General features: G+C 47.3%; 1 pseudogene; it reads right to left on the bottom strand.

The window, feature by feature from the left end:
* Positions 1–211: 211 nt before the first annotated feature.
* LOC102867599 lies at positions 212–14,988 on the bottom strand (annotated as a pseudogene).
* Positions 14,989–16,348: the final 1,360 nt, after the last annotated feature.

The raw sequence follows: 16,348 nt of genomic DNA on the forward strand, positions 1-16,348 counted from the left end.
TGTATTTTTAAAAAACCCACACAGAACAGTGCTACTTATTGCCTATGTTCTTGTATATGTAGCAAGTATAAAGGAAACAGTTTTGAAAACATAGACTCCACTTGATGACTGAAGGTCATGTAAGGCTGTTTGGTGGAGGCACTTGGTGATGTCAGTTTTCTGACTGGTTTGTAGAAAACTATTAAAAAGAGTTCCCTGTATGGAAGTGATATTAAACCAATAAGAAAGAATTTATGTATCCATTCTTTTCAGGACTGTTGGTAACCTGAGTATATGTCTCACAAATAACTTTGCCTCCTTCTGTCACAAGGTCCAACTCACTCCCATTGACTTCAGTGATGGTAGCTTTGGTAACAACACCAAGGTTGTACATAGTGGGGACGAAGGGCTCTTCTTTACACCATATTGGCAGACAAAATATGGCTTTGAGTTCATGATGTGTTACATTTGCCTTCTTGAAATGTAAGCCCACTGGTCTGATGAATCTTTCCTATTTAGGTGGTGTTTGTAAAGCCATCTCCAGCAAGGCAGACTTTAGTAACCATCCTCTCTCACGCTTATTTCTCTTACCTGTTTGAATAACCTTTAATATCTCTGTTTCTCCCTGGGTATGAACTTTAGGTAGAGTGACCTTGCACCTCTCCCCCTACATATACCCCTTTCTCTTTGGACTTTTGTTTAATCATCTTGGGAAGGACTTTAGCTCGGGACCGGCCTTCTCTGTCCAGCAGACAGGCAGCCACTGGGCCTGACTGAGTCTACTCATCATCCTCTGTTTACTGTTTCTCTTCTCAGACATCTTCAAAGTCATCTTTTTCATTTCTATTTTCTCTGCATGACACTGCTTATGGTAGAACTTTGCCTTCAGATCAATCATCTTTGCCTTCTCAGAGCATTCATGCGTCTCTCGGCTTTCTTTCTTTTTTTCTTGCGGTAATCCCAACGGTACCCATAGTGCTTGACGTGAACTCAATATATTAATTTTGTGAAATGGTGATGTCAGCAAAGGCCAGTGGGCACAGTCTCTGGGGTGTAAAGAAGCTCTCAACTTCCAGGTCTCTGAGACCCAAGAACTGACTGCACGCAGCCTGTGTCTGCAAAGGGTAACCTCCTAAAACTGCCCCAGGTCTCTCTTTTAAAAGGTTGTTTGTCTGGGTTTGAACCACTAACCTGTGGTTAGTAGTTGAGCACTTACCCACAGCACCACCAGGGCTCCTTACAAAAGAAGGTATGTTATAATTAAGAATGACCATCCGAGGGAACTTTAACCTTCTTTCTGATTCCCCCTCCTGGAGGTAAGGCAGTCATCTCTTAGGTAATTAAGGCTTAATTGTTGAAACAGGCATCTCTGTTTAGGCCTTGGCTCTCTAGGGAACTTGGAGAAAGAACAGAGTAGCTTGGTGGTTTCCCTGAGGCCAGGTCAGGGTTCAGGCTCCAACTGCCTCATCAGAGGAGTCAAGAGGCAGATTCATCAGCTTAATTATGAACTGGATGATTTTCTGGAAACTTGGTGCTAATTTTGACACTAATGTCAACAGGTTGAATTCTTTCTTTAAAGAAAGCATCTGGTTGTGCTTTCCCAACTATTGTTAAAGCAAAATTAGATGGGAAGGCAAATTGGCATAAGTTGCTATTTTGGAGGACTCTTGAGAAAAATTTTGAAAGAGAAAACGAAATAAACGCAGCATCAAGAAAATTAGCTCAGCTGTCAGTGTGCCCTAACTGCAGCCCGGTTTTCTCCTTGATGATTTTTATTCCTATCTTCTCTTCTTAATCTGGATCCTTCAATTCTCAGGAGTTTAGAGGTAAAAAAAATTAATCATGCAATAATGCTAAGTGTTAAATGGATCAGATAGATCATGGAGAACTTATAGCCACAAATCTTCCTAAAGCTTTAAGTTGAATGTTTGTCTCAACTACTTCCTCTATAATCTTGATCAAATCCATGGCAAAACCACAAATCCTTCCCCAGCCTTCACGTGTGCTGCTGTCAGAACCTTCTCTTGAGCCTATTACGCGTGATGAGGGCGACTCCCTCTCCTGGTGGGCTCACTCCCACTTGTTATGCTTATTTGTATGGCATGTCCCCCATAAGTCCTGTTGTTGTGTGCTGTCAGAGCCAACCGGTAGCTGACCCTCCAGCGGGTTTCCAGAGGTCGTTAATCACATGGGAGGAGACTGCCCACCCTTCTCCGGCAGAGCAGCTGGTAGATTCAAACCATGTGCTTTTGGGATTGCAACACAGCTTCTTACCACTAGGCCACCAGAGTATAAAAAAAAAACAAAAAACAAACCAAACACAACAAACCCAGTTTAAAGCTTCTTTTTGATATTACTTTGAGTAGCACGAACAGCTGAACGCTGCACTAATAACAGCAATGGTTGATAGCTCAAAACCACCCACTGGCACATAAGAGAGGTCTGCGAGCAGGTTCTGGAAGGTCACAACCTTGAAAATCCTGTGGAGCCGACTCTGCTCTGATTCACAGGGGTCACTCCGAGTCCCAGCAACCAGATGGGAATAACAAGCCAGGGAGAGGGAAGACAAATGGAATAGGAGAGTTTGTGTCGACCAATACTTCTTGTTGTTGGAACTGATCCATAGACGCCCCTCCCCCCCACCCAGTGGGTTTTCAGAGTCTGTTAAGCACCCGTCTCTCTCCTGAGGAGCAACGGGTGGATCCAAGCCACAGGCTGTTGGGTTGACAGAGCAACTCCTTACCATTAGGCCAGCAGAGCTCCCTCTGACTGCACGTTTCTTGGAAGTCCAGGGATCTCCAGGTCACATGAGGATCTTGAGGAAGTTAGGTAGGCGTGAGCCAGAAAAGAGAGGAAAACGCCTCAGGAACTCAGGTTGAGAAGTCAGAGGTGAAGGAGCCACACACGGAAATGCCTCACAGACATCCAAGATAGAGTGTCTCGTCTGTGCAGACAGCATCTTAAGATCTTGCTTCATCCTAAAGACAACCTCCTCATTACTCCCATTTTACAGATGAGAAAATTAAAGGTTAGAGAAAGTAACATCATATAATTAATGCGTAGCTGGACTGAGATTTTAACCAGTCTGACTCTACCAGAACAGACACAACTGGGCAAATAGGAAGGGATGAAGAAAGGATGGGAGGCAGGCAGGGAGGGATACAAATGCCCTAGGAGCACCAGGCTGGGAAGAAACAGCAATATTTGGAACCCAGGTAAAGTTTAGAAGGAGAGATAAATAATCTTAGAGAGGTTGGATCATAAAAAGAGCCCTGGTGATGCAGGGATTAAACACTCAGATCTTCACCAGAAGGTCAGCAGTTCAAATCTACAGCCAGTCCACAAGAAGCTAAACACCTTTCTTCAGCAATTATTGAGTTAAAGAAGAAATTTAAATGTCCTTTTAAAAATATTCCTTCCTCTATATAAATGGATTTCTCATATTTTCCTTAAGTCCCTCTATATCTTCTTTTCGCAATCACCTGATATGCATCAGAGAGTTGGACAATGACCAAGGAGGATAGAAAGAGAATTGATGCCTTTGAGCTGTGGTGCTGGAGAAGAGTATTGAGAATACCATGGACTGCTAGGAAAACAAACAGATTTGTCCTGGAGAGGGTTAAACGGGTGGCTCCTTGGAGGCAAGGATTCTGAGGCTCTAACTTACTTTGGACATGTTGTGAGGAGAGACCGGTCCTTAGAGAGGGACATCATGCTTGGGAGGGTGGAGGGACGGCGCAGGAGAGGAAGGCCCTCTATGAGGTGGATTGATTCAGTGACTGGGATAATTGGGATGGGAGTTTCAGAGACCGTGTGATTGGCACAGGACAGAGCGGAGTTTAGGGCTGTTGGACATAGGGTCGCTATGAGTTGCAAGCGACTCGACGGCACATAACAACAACAACAACATATCTTCTTTTATTATTCTGAAACATTTTTTAAACTCTGTAGAAAGTTTTATTTGCTAAAGACTCTGAGACCCCCTTGGAGGAAGGGCTGAGGGGTCACTTCCATTCTTTGTCTTCACTCTCCTTTACATCTCTCACCAGGGATCCTCCTGGGAGGGACCCAAAGGAGACCCAAGGACACCCTCAAGGAATACAGTCAAATTCCAGGGCAGACGATGGATCTGGGAGGGAAACCCAAGAAACTCAGTCCAGGAGAGGAGGGCAGCTCATAAAATTAACTGGCCAGTCCTTGGAAAAAGATATTGTGCTGGAAAAGGTCAGTGAAAGAGAGGAAGTCCCCCCACGAGATGGATTGCCACACGACCGCAGTGATGGGCAGGCGTGTAGGGCAGCTGTGCACACGCAGCAGGGCAGGGCAAGATTTCAATCTGCGGTTCATGGGCCGGGACTCAACAGCACCTAACAACAACACAACAGTTAGGACTGAGGCGCAGTTCAGGAAACAGTTCAGTGGCCTTTTGGCGCTGCCACAGTGTTGTGAAGCCACCACTTCTAGCTAGTTATGGGACATTTTCCTCTTCTTGGAAGGAAACCGTGCCCACCTATCAGTTACTCCTTATTTCCTCCTCTCCACGGTCCCTGACATCCTCCCATTTGTGTTCCATTCTCGGGATTTAGAGCACAGGCCTTTTATCTTGAAATGGGCCCACAGACTGACCAGGTAAGGCTAAAGGAGGAGTAGGAGAGCACTCAGGTTGTGGATCAGCCCTGGCATCAAGAAGGTCATAAACATGACATGAAAGCCCACATTCAGCCACCAGGTGGGAGGTGTCACTTCAATAGCTGGTCGGCAAAGACCAAAGTAAAACACATCATGGCAGCCGTGGGTGCTTTGAGCTCTGCTAACGTTTACCTAGAGGTCTGGGGGCCTAGTGGCAAGAAGCTGCACTGCCATCCCAAAGGCATATGGTTCAAGGCCACCAGCTGCTCCACAGGAGAAGGATGGGCAATCTCCTCCTGTGCAATTAACTGTCTCTGAAAACCCACTGGAGGGTCAGCTATGGGTCAGTTCAGACTCTACAGTACACAACAACAACAATGAGACCACATACAGCTAAGCCACTGGCCATTGATGATGCAAAGGGTTAACAAGCTTGGAGGTTAACAGAAAGGCTGGCAGTTCAAGTCCATCCACACGTGCCTCAGAAGAAAGAAAGCTCTCACAATCTACTTCTGAAAAATGAGCCACTGAAAAACTCTATGGTGCCCCAGGGAGGAAGTGGGAGGAGCAGGGCCACATCGAGGGGATTGCACAATGTCACAAAGCGAAGTATGTGCAAATTGTTGAACAGAAAGCTAGAGGGCTCTGTAACTTTTACCCAACCCAAAATTTGAAAAAATAAAACCCTGGGGAGCACAGTTCTGCCCTGACACACCTGGGTCACTGTGAGCTGGGATCCACTGACTGGGCAGCAGTTGGTAACCATGAAGCCTAATGAGAGTGACCACAGCTGCCCCAGGTGCTGAATGCTGGAGAGGAGTGATGGGGGAAGGACACCCAAACTCCAGGGGAGATGTTACTGTTGTTGTTGTTGTGTGACACTGAGTCATCTGTGATTCATAGAGACCCTCTGTACAACAGCTCTGAAGCCTGCCCTATCCTGAGCCAGTCTCGCTGACTCCAACACACCTACCCCCATTGTCACAATTACTGTATCAATTCATCTCATCCAGGGTCTTCCTTTCCTGTGTTGTCCCTCCACCCTTCCAAGTATGATGTCCTTCTCCAAGGACTGGTCCCTTGTGGCCACATGCCCAAAGTATGTGAGATTGAGCTTCAAAATCCTAGTCACCCAAGAGAAACTTGGTTCACCTCCAAAACAGACCTGTTTTTCTTGGCAGTCCATGGTATGTTCAAGACTCTGCTCCAGCACCACAACTCAAAGGCATCAATTCTTCTGTCATCCTTAGTCATTGTTCAGCTCTCTGAGGCATAGCAAGTAATTGTGAAAACCATGGGCCTGGATAAGGTGCACCTTAGTCTCTAGATTGACATCGTTGCTTCTCAGTACTCTGGAGAGGACCGCGACAGCAGATTTACCTAGTGCAATACATCTTTTGATTTCCTAGCTGCTGGTGCTGTGTTGACTGTGGAACTGAGCAAGCTATAACTGTTAATAACTTCAATCTCTTCTCCATCTATCATGATGCTGCCAATTGGCCCAGGTGAGAATATTTGTCTTCTTGTTAGGAAGACATATGGGAATACATAAGGAGCTAGATTCAATCATCTCCCTGTTCTTCAGTCAAATGGAGGAAGTTTCATTGTTCAGATCTGCAGCCCATTAACAAGGTACCTTCATGACAAAATTCAACATGCTATATAATAAGTAATTTCCTTTAGCGTTCATAGGATTTTCAAAGGCTTGTTATTTAGGAAGTAGATGGCCCATTCTGCTTCCTAGTCTGTCTTAATCAGGTAGCTCCACCCAAAACCTGTCCACCATGAGTAATCTTTATGGCATTTCACACACCAGTGGCATAGCTTTCAGTATCACAGCAACCCCAAGTTATCTCAGTACAGCAAACTGACAGTCAAGTGCTATATTACTTAGGGCAATGTTCTCCCCCAACACAAATTACACCAGGCCCTTAGGCCCAACTGACTTAAATACAAAGGGCCACCCACCTGATCCTGATTGGTTAAACAAGAAGCTTCCAGCCCACAGCTAAGTGTTAATTAAGGAGGGGGAATTACCAACCAGCTTATACTTGGTTGTTATGAAAATAAAAAATTGAACCAATAGACAGCATCATAGTGGATGGAAAGGAGATTGAACTATCAACAGCTTCATCTTGCTTGGATCCACAATTAACACTCTTGGTACCAGCAGTCAGGAAATAAGGAGACGCATTACACTGGGAAAATCTGCAGTAAGAGATCGCTCTAAATTATTAAAGAGTAATAATGTCAGTTTGAAGACTAAGGCGCGTCTGATTCAGGCCATAGTCTTTCTGATTATTTTGCTATGTATCTGAGAGCTGGACAATGAAAAGAATAGTCAGGAAAAGAATTGATGCCTTTGAGCTGTGGTGTTGGAGAAGACCACTGAACATCCTATAGACAGCCAAGAAAAATAAACAGCTATGTCTTGGAGAGGTGCAGTCAGAGTGCTCTTTGGAGGCAAGAATGATGAGGCTTCACTTCACATATTTTGAGCATGTTCGTAGGAGGGACTATTCCTTGGAGAAGGACATGATACTGGGAAGGGTGGAGGGTTGGCAAAGGAGAAGACCCTCAACCAGGTGGATTGACACAGTGAAGACCCTCAACCAGGTGGATTGACACAGTGAAGACCCTCAACCAGGTGGATTGACACAGTGAAGACCCTCAACCAGGTGGATTGACACAGTGACTGCCGCAATGGGTTCTTGTATGTCAGGAAGTGTGAGGATGGCGCAGGATGGAACAGCGTTCAGATCTTTTGCTCTTAGGGTAATTATGAACTGTATATGACTTAACAGCACATAACAAAAACAACATATGATAAGATAAGGGACCTCTGGTGGCCTCATGGTAAGAAGTTGTGCTGCCATCCCAAAGGCATGCGATTTGAATCTTACCAGCTACTCCATGGGAGACGGATCTCCCATGCAATCTACTGTCCCTGAAAACCCTCTGGAGGGTCAGGTATGGATCAGTTCCACCTTGACAGTGCACAACAACAACAACATGGTAAGATATAAGGCTTTTTAAAAGAGTGTGTCATTTCAATGGTGAATGCTCTGTGTTTTTGGAGGGCTTTGAGGCATGCTAATAGAAAAAGTCAAGGGACTTTGTTCACAGCTGTCTCAGGGATGTAGGTGAGCCACACAGAGCACGTAAGTCAAGCCGTGAGGAGTGAGGAGTTTGTCCTCAGCAGAAGGCACAGAGGATGGATGCTCTCAACACGAGTGACCACACATTATACGAGGTCAGTGCAGGAGGAGCTGTGCCAGCTGCTCAGGGTCAGTCCACCGGGGACATAAGACACCATAGGAACGCTCTGGAAATTTTTTTTTCTTTTAAAGTTGCTTTCAAGTTGACTCCAACTCATGGGAGCCCACATGAAGTGTCAACATAGAACTGGTACCTGAGCTTGCAGCGGACAATCTGTCCACAAGGAGATGACCAGATCTTTCTTCCAAAATGCCTGTGGGTGGACTTGAACCCCCAAACTTTCAGTAGGTGGCAGAGTCTATCACCCAGCAACCCTCCTGGAAATGAGCTGCCCTTTAACTTGATTTCCTCACAGACAGTTTTCACAACAGGCGGGGTTGCAAATTGGCCCCAATACGGTCACAGTAGAAATTACTCCCAGATGGAAATACCACCAGCCAGCATAGTCCTAGATGTTGAGGATTTTTGCTTCTTAATCTGTGACCACAAGATGTGTCTAGAGACCACACCTAAAGAACCAGTCTAAACAAATGACATTTGAGAACCAAGAAACACAAGATGTAGTGCCAGTTCCTGGGGGCTAGTCATTTTGTTATTTACCTGTTAGACCTTTAAATGCTTCCCAAGAAGTGATCTGGCTTGTAAAACTGCAAAAGGAAATTGAAGCGAGGGGCCAAGGAGAAGACAAAGGATTTTGTTGATAGCACTGATTTCTTTAACCAAAGACTAAATGAAGGGAATTTATGTGGAACATAATTCTTATTAACTAGAAAATAAGCCTGTTCTCTCTCTTCACGAAACAAATGTTGAACAACTATTTAAAGAATATCGGCTTGAAAGGAAGAGCCCTTGTGGCATGGTGGTTAAAACATTTTGCTGTTAACTGAAAAGTCAGTGGTTCAAATCCAGCTGCTCTGTGAGAAAAAGGATGAGGCAGCCCTGAACTTGGAAATCCTGTGGGGAAGTTCTGTCCTGTCCTGTACTGTGTATGGAAATTACTTGATGGCAATGGGTTTCCCTCAATGGGCTTGAAAGGGCAGTAAAGTAACAGCCAGGCATGAATGTAAGGGTGCTGATCCCTGACGGAGAAATGTTTTCTGGGGAAGCCTGAGCATCATTACTTGAATGAAGAACATGGCTTTGCTTGTTGCTTTTCCATTCTCTTCTATTTCTTCTTGACAAATGCAAATTTGTGGAGCTCTTGCTAAGTATGCTATGAATGTAGAACAGATTTTATACCCTAGGGCTACCATGGGTAGACAGACTTTGAACTCAGAAGCTTTTAAGATCAGCATTGTCCAATTTGATACCCAGACGCAGCTAACTAAATCTAAATTTATTATACAATGAGGTGAAATTTATAATCCTCATTTGCATCAGCCACATGCCAAGTGTTCAAAATCTACTGTAACTCCAATTTATTGGAACCAATATGTAGCTGAACCTGCAATGGGTTTTCAGAAGCTGTAAATCACCTGGGAGGAGATGGTCCATCTTTTCCCACACAGCAGCTGGTGGATTTGAATCTCCTGTGTTTGGGTTGGCAGTGCAACTCTTTAACCACCTACCCACCAGAGCTCACTCTAACCTGACTAGTGGCTGCTGTATTGGGCACCACTGAGCACAGAACACTTCCCCATTGTAGAAAGCTCGATGGATGACATAATTCTACATCTTTCACAGGTACGTACTGCTCATGAAATTTTAGGCAGAAAAGCCATCAGTCAGGGGACACTTACTCAGAACCAAGTCAGGTCCTGTGTTACATAATATGATCTCACTCCAACGGCTCACTCCATTTCAGACATGAGGAAGGGGCACAGGGAAATGCCATTCCCACCATCGCACAGCAAGTGAGCGGTGGAGCCAAGGAGTCTGATTTAAAAGTCTTTGTTCATTCTAGGAATGCCACTTTCCAGGGGCATCACCCCTAAAACTGAGTGAGGTGAGGAAAAGCCCTTAGTTCTCGACAGCCCATCCACTGAGTGTAGAAGTGATCATATGAAAACACTGAAGAACATTAGGCGTATAAAAAAACCCCTTTGGTTTGTTGTTGTTAGGTGCTATTGAGTCGTAGATGACTCATAGCGACCCTATGAACTAAAGGCCTGAGCACTGTTCATAGAGTTTTCGGAGGCAAGCCATTTTGGAAGTGGATGCCGCTCCTGCTTCCAGGCTTGTTTTTAATTGGGAAGTTCCAGCAAACACTGTCCACCATGGGTGACCATTATCACATTTGGCACACCAGTATCGCAGTGTTCAGCATCACAGCAACCACGAGTTACCTCTGTACAGCAATGCACAGACCAGTGCTATACCACCTAGAAGAATGTTTAACAGAAAAAGAATTTGAGCCGGGCCTGAGGGCCGCAGATTAGAACCACCCACCTTCGGCCTGGTAGCATAACTTTCTGTCTTTAGTGGTAGGCGAGGGCTTAAAGCCCCAAAAGGGAGAAAGGAGAGGAAGCGGCCATGTCCTTCCTTGCTGGATGGCTCCACCCAGGGTTTCTGTGACCTCTTGCTGCCTGAGCATCGTGGTCCTCATGCCAGCGCTCGAGTAATGGCAAGTTTTTGGGTCTAGTCCTTTTTTTGGCTTGTGTTTGACATGCAGGACTGCCCCCCTGGCCCCAGCCGAAGAGAGGCCCTCGAGGCTTGGCCTAGGGTTTAGTGGCAGGCAGAGGCTTGAAGTTTGAAGCCTTGAAGCCCTTTGGTTTACACATTAATAATGCAGATGTTTAAGGCCAAAAAAAAAAAAAAGAGAAGTGAGAACTCAGGGTCACACAAGATGTAAGGTCCTCTGTAGTACTGCCACTGAATAACTGGGTGACATTGATCAATTAATTTTCTCTGAGCTACGTAAAATAGAGGTGCTCACAGCACCCAAATTGAGGTGTAAATAATACAATGTGTATAAGGCATTGAACACAGTACCTGGCATGTTGCTGTAGCAGCTCAATAAATATAGCTGTTATGCTTTGCCACTGAGTGGGTTCTGACTCAGAGCAACTGAATATTAGCATATTTCTTATTTCCCTGGTGAATTATTTTCTCTGAACTGGAAACGGGAAGAGTCCCAGCTGGTCCCTGCAATACTCATTCCCAAGTCTAGCACGCCCCCTGCTGGCCGTTTATGGATACATAGCCTTGTCCTCGTGTTCCCTACAGGGCCCCAAGCTACTGAAACAGGAACGCCCCTGGTATGTTAAGAGGGAAAGGGGAGAAGCTGTATTTTCACATTGCAGTTCTTCTTAAAACCTAGGAGACATCTAGAGCTTGCCAACTTTGCTGTACGATGTTGGTCTAGAGATTACGGGTGCACCTGATATAGGCTATGGTGTTTTCAGTTACTTGCTACTCAATCAGAGAGCTGGGCAATGCAATAAAGATGACAGAAGAATAATTGATGCCTTTGAGATGTGATGCTGGAGAGGAGTATTGAACATACATATCGAACATACCATAGACCGCCAGGAGAACAAATAGGTCTGTCTTGGAGAGGGTGAAACCAAGTTTGTTATTGGAGGTTAGGATTTTGAAGCTCTGTCTCGCATTCTTTGGGCATGTGGCCAGGAGGGACCAGTACTTGGAGAAGGACATTATACTTGGAAAGATGGAGGGACAATGCAGGAGAGGAAGACCCTGGATGAGATGGATTGACGCTATAACTGGGGCAATGGGATTAGATGTATTGGAGTCAGTGAGACTGGCTCAGGACAGGGCAAGGTTCAGAGCTATTGTACATAGGGTTGCTGTGAGTTGTGGGTAACACAACGACACATAACAACAACAATAACAATTCTGCTGTGATATTTGCTATCTTCCCGACTATGTAGATAGAGAGCTGACCCTCTTGGGTCCCTCCTGTATGTCCAGCCCACGTCCTGAGAGTATTATAGGTGCTGGCTGGAGGGATAGGACAGACAGGTGGAGTCAGAGACTGTAAGGTTTAGAAACAGTGGTAAAAATACGCAATCTCTGGTGGTGCAAATGGTTAACAGACTCGGCTGCTATGGGAAGGTTGAAGTTTGGGGCCACCCAGAGGTGCCTCAGAAGAAACGCCTGAGGACCATTTGCCAATCAATCAGTCCCTGGACACCCCTGAGCACAGTTATTTTCTGACACATACCGGGCTGTCATGAGCTGCCAGTAGCTGCAGGGTTGGCTGAGCTCAGCTTGCTCTCAGGTAGAGCAATTTTGAGATTTACTGCTAGCCAGTCTTCCCCTTGTTTCCCAGGTGCACGTGTGTAACAGAAATTCCAGTTACTGAGACCTGGGAAGGAATCTTCAGGGCAGGGCCACAATGATCGTAGGTTCACATCACAGAGAAAAGCACACAACTTCCCTAAGAGAAGACAGAGGGGCGGGAAGGCAGGATGCGGGACACACTTGGTCCAGTCCAGTCCTGGCTGAGCGGAAGATGGTATTGTCCGTGATGGTGGGTGCCACAAAACGTACCATGAGTTCATGTTTGCATTTGTCAAAAGCTCATTAATATGCTGAGCTGCTAGGTTTTGAAGTTTAAATAACAGCAACAAAAAGGAATATGATGTGAGCCCTACTTTTGATGTTGTTATGATCTGAAAGCCACCTGTTATTAAAATCCAATACACTTACAGTGGATGTGGGTTTGAACTGCTCAGGCCCACTTACACGTTTGGTTCTAGCTTCTGTTTTTTTCTGTTGCTGCTGCCAGTTCAAGGGTTGCTGATCACCTTGTGAGCTGCTCTGTCTTTCCAACAGAGAGGAGCTAACCTTTGGCATGTTAAGTGGATCCTCTCAATACCTGAGCTCAAGCAGTTCCAGTACATGCTGACGAGCATCACCTGTGGCTTTTTGACTATGCAGAGGGTCAGTGTCCCTAAACTCAATATTGTTCAAGAGTCAGCTGTGTAATACTACCCACAACTGTACTCAAGACCTGACAAAAATGACTTCTACTTCTCAACAATCCTGAAGTGCCAGTTTACAGAGGAAGAAACTGGCACTTAAATCACTTTGCTCTTAAAAGGCAGACATGAATCTTAACTACATTTCCCCAATTGTTAAATTACAGGAATAGATCTGCCAGCTGCCCCATGGGAGGGAGATTGGAAGACTCCTTCTGTTAAAATTTATAGCTTTGGAAACCAGATGGCAGGTCACTAGGAGTCAGTTTGACAGCAATGGGCTTGTTGATGTTTCTGTTTGGGGTGATTTTTAAATGTAGATTTACAGAGGCGCAAGGGGCTCTCTTGATATAGTCCATAGGGAGCTGGCCTGCTAACCCAAAGGTTGAATCTCTCTGGCAGCTTGAATCCACCAGCTGCTCCCAGAGAGAAAGCAGGGTTCTCTGACGAGATTCACAGCCTTGGAAACACCGGGTCAGTTGTAAGTCAGACCCGACTGACAGCAATGAGAGACACGGCACGGCTCAGAAAGCAGCAGATCTGGGTTCCAAACAGTACTGAATTTAAAGTACATAGAGCCCTCAACATTCCCTGAAGCAATTCACAAGATGACTTTGGAGCCAAGCAAGCTGTGACCCTGGAAAGAGTACCTTTGCCTCCCCATGGTAAAAGTAGAGACTAGAGGAAAATGTTGTCTGACTCTGTTTTCCAAGCTGTGAAATGGGCATTGCATATAGCTTGTTAATTTTTCTCTCTCAGAGGCCTGTTGTAGTTGTTAGATGCTGGGGAGCTCACTCCAGGTAATAGTGATCCCCGTCCGATCCAGCTCCATTCCCAGTCTCCATTGAGCTTGGCCACTGTCACAGTCACTCACAGTTCAAGGTCAGCCTTGTCCGAGAGGCAAAGCGGGGAAACAGTAGACAATCAATAAACTTGGTCTCCCCTTCAATCTCCTACCTAATTGCGGAGCGCAGGATTCTGTAACCAGGTGGCGGCCTCTAAGCTGGAAAACACAGGGTTCCTGAACCTCAGTGCTGGAAGATCGGAGGCATTTGGGGCACAGCTTCCCTCTACCAGGGAATTGATCTGAAGTTGAGATGGGCACCCCATTTCCCAATGCTGGTCTCCTGCACCGTTTCCTCTACCAGACACCCTTTCCATCAAGCACACAGCAAATTCCAGCCAAGCCAAGCTTGAGATCCAGGTTCACGTCGGATCCCCAAACCAGCAAGGCCAGGACTTTGAGGGGCACGTTCAGAGACATGGAATATTAGATGTCCCCACAGGCCTCCCAGCAAGAATAATTTCTTCTGAGGACATTTGGGATGCTCCCCAGAGCCCTGCCCTCCTGGTGGATATTGAATAAAGCAGGAGGCAGCGTGGAGGAGAGGCAGCGTCTTGGAACCGTTGCCTGGTTACAGGGTGGCCATGTCCACGTGGTCTCGCTCCTTCTCTGCTGCCCCAGGTGATGGGGCTGCGCAGGGGAGAGGAGCTGCACAAGGTCTTCAGAGCAGAGGGCGGGCGGCTGTGGATGAGGAGACTGCGGAGGGGGCAGCCCAGGGGGAGGGGGCTGCGGAGGAGGGGGCTAAGCAGAGAGAGGGGAGTTCACAGGGGGAAGGGGCTGCAGAAGGGAGGGCGTCTGCGGAGGGAGGTTGCCTGGGGGGAGAGAGGAGGAGAGGTGCTGAGTAGGCAGCAGGAGCAAGCTGCTGATCAGGCCTTCCCCCAAGTGCGCCCGCTCCAGGCTGGGTGGGCAGGGAGGGTGGGTGAGAGCACAGGACGCCCAGGCGGCGTGTCTGGTCTCCTACATGCCAGCTGTAGGGTTTGGTGGGCTAACCCAGCCTCCCACTGCTTCCCTTTCATCTTTAAAAGAAAACAAGCCGAATTCGCCCCACTGGTTAGAATCCCAGCCAGAGCCAGCTGCTGGCCATGTGACTGATTCGGGTGAGGTGTGCGCCCTCACCGCTGCCAGCTCCCGGACCCCAGCGCGACAGCGGACAAGTCAAGACAGCTTCCCTGCCCGCAGGCCTCTGCCTCCCACGGAGGCGGGCAACCCCTGCAGAACTGCACCTGCACCGACGGGCATGGCCGGTACCGGCTCAAAGATTTGCAAGAGGCTTATCCCAGCCAGGGTGCCCGCTGAACGCACGGGGGCGACAGGACCCCGCGGTGCGCAGACCCGCAGGCGTGTGCCCTGCCCCTTCCACGCCCCCGCAGGGTCATACCCCGCCCCCTCCACGCCCCGCAGAATCATACCCCGCCTCTCCACGCCCCGCATGGTCAGGCCCCGCCCCCGCCGGGCACCCTAACCCCCTCTGGACACGCCCCTTGCAGTGAACACGCCCCTCGCCAGGACCCTTCCCCCTCGCTGAGATTCAGCCTCTCTCCCAGTGGACTGCCCTGGGCTGACCTTTTGGCGAGGAGGTGGTAGAAGGCAGGACTGCACCTGAGCTGAAGCTCCAGGTGTGGGGTGGGAGATGGCATGAACCTATTTCCTAGTCTCACCAGGCTTCATTTCCAAATTGCAAATTAAAGTTAAATCTTTAAAGAGCAGGAGACAGAGACAGGGACTGCGAGGGTGTCCCCCAGCGGCCCCAGAGCCATAAATGCGGAGCACACGGGCCTGTGTGGCTTGGGCTGGCTTCACACCCGTTTCCTGAGACCTGGTCTCCTCTGTGCGACTCTGCAGCTTTTCGGACCTTGGTTTCTCCTTTTTAAATGAGCGTGGTTGTTGAAATGCTTTTCAGACTTATTTTTAAGCATCTCAATTGGAACTGACTCATAGCAGACCTGCCAGTTGATTTTCAGAGCCTGTTAAACCCCTCAGCTTTCTCACTCAGAGCAGCAGGTGTATTCGATCCTCCTGCCTTTGGGTTGACAGCATGGCTCCAGATTTCTGGTGCTCTGACATACTTTGTGTCCATGGACAAGTCCTCCTATTTGGAGATCCGTTTCCCGATCCGTCAAGTGCGGATTAGACGACTCTGATGTCTCCTTGCAGGTTTGGTGCTCAGAGAGGGCCTCTTCCCAGCCCGTCTAGTGTTTGAGGTTTTGTGAAAGGGGAGGCAAATTCGTCAAAGATGCATTGGAGGTCTCAGATGGAATAGGACATTTCTACTTGCCTCTTTCTCCCCACACTGGTGACTTCGGGAACAACAGGACAGGAAAGGAGATCAGCCTGACTAGAGAACAGATGATGAGGCAGCAGAGGGCAATCTGTTCACTAACGTGTGTACTCATTCCTTCATTCATCTGACTGGAACAACCTTGATAGCATCTCTCTGCTCTCACACTCTTTCAAGCCATTCTCTGTACAATCACTTAAGTAAGCTCCTTAAGTGATAAACAGAACCATGTGAGAACCACTTCCCTCCTAAAAACCACTATCAGTCAGGAATAGGTTCAGTGGCGACAGAAACTCAGCTAACAGTGGCTTAAACAAAACAGACATCTCCCTTACACACAGAAGCATCTGGTACTAGCCGATGGTCCGGGAGCTCAGCTATGTCAGGGAGGCCTGGCTCCGCTGAGTTCCGGTAAATCCTGGCTAAAGCCACCTCCATAGCTCAAGACCGCGTGAGGCTCCAGCCATTTCATTCACACTCTTTCCAGGATACCTTTCAGAGCTGGCATTCTTC

This window comes from Elephantulus edwardii, unplaced genomic scaffold, assembly GCF_000299155.1.
Source record: "Elephantulus edwardii isolate Elephantulus edwardi_28Jun2011 unplaced genomic scaffold, EleEdw1.0 scaffold00132, whole genome shotgun sequence".
Taxonomy (NCBI): domain Eukaryota; kingdom Metazoa; phylum Chordata; class Mammalia; order Macroscelidea; family Macroscelididae; genus Elephantulus; species Elephantulus edwardii.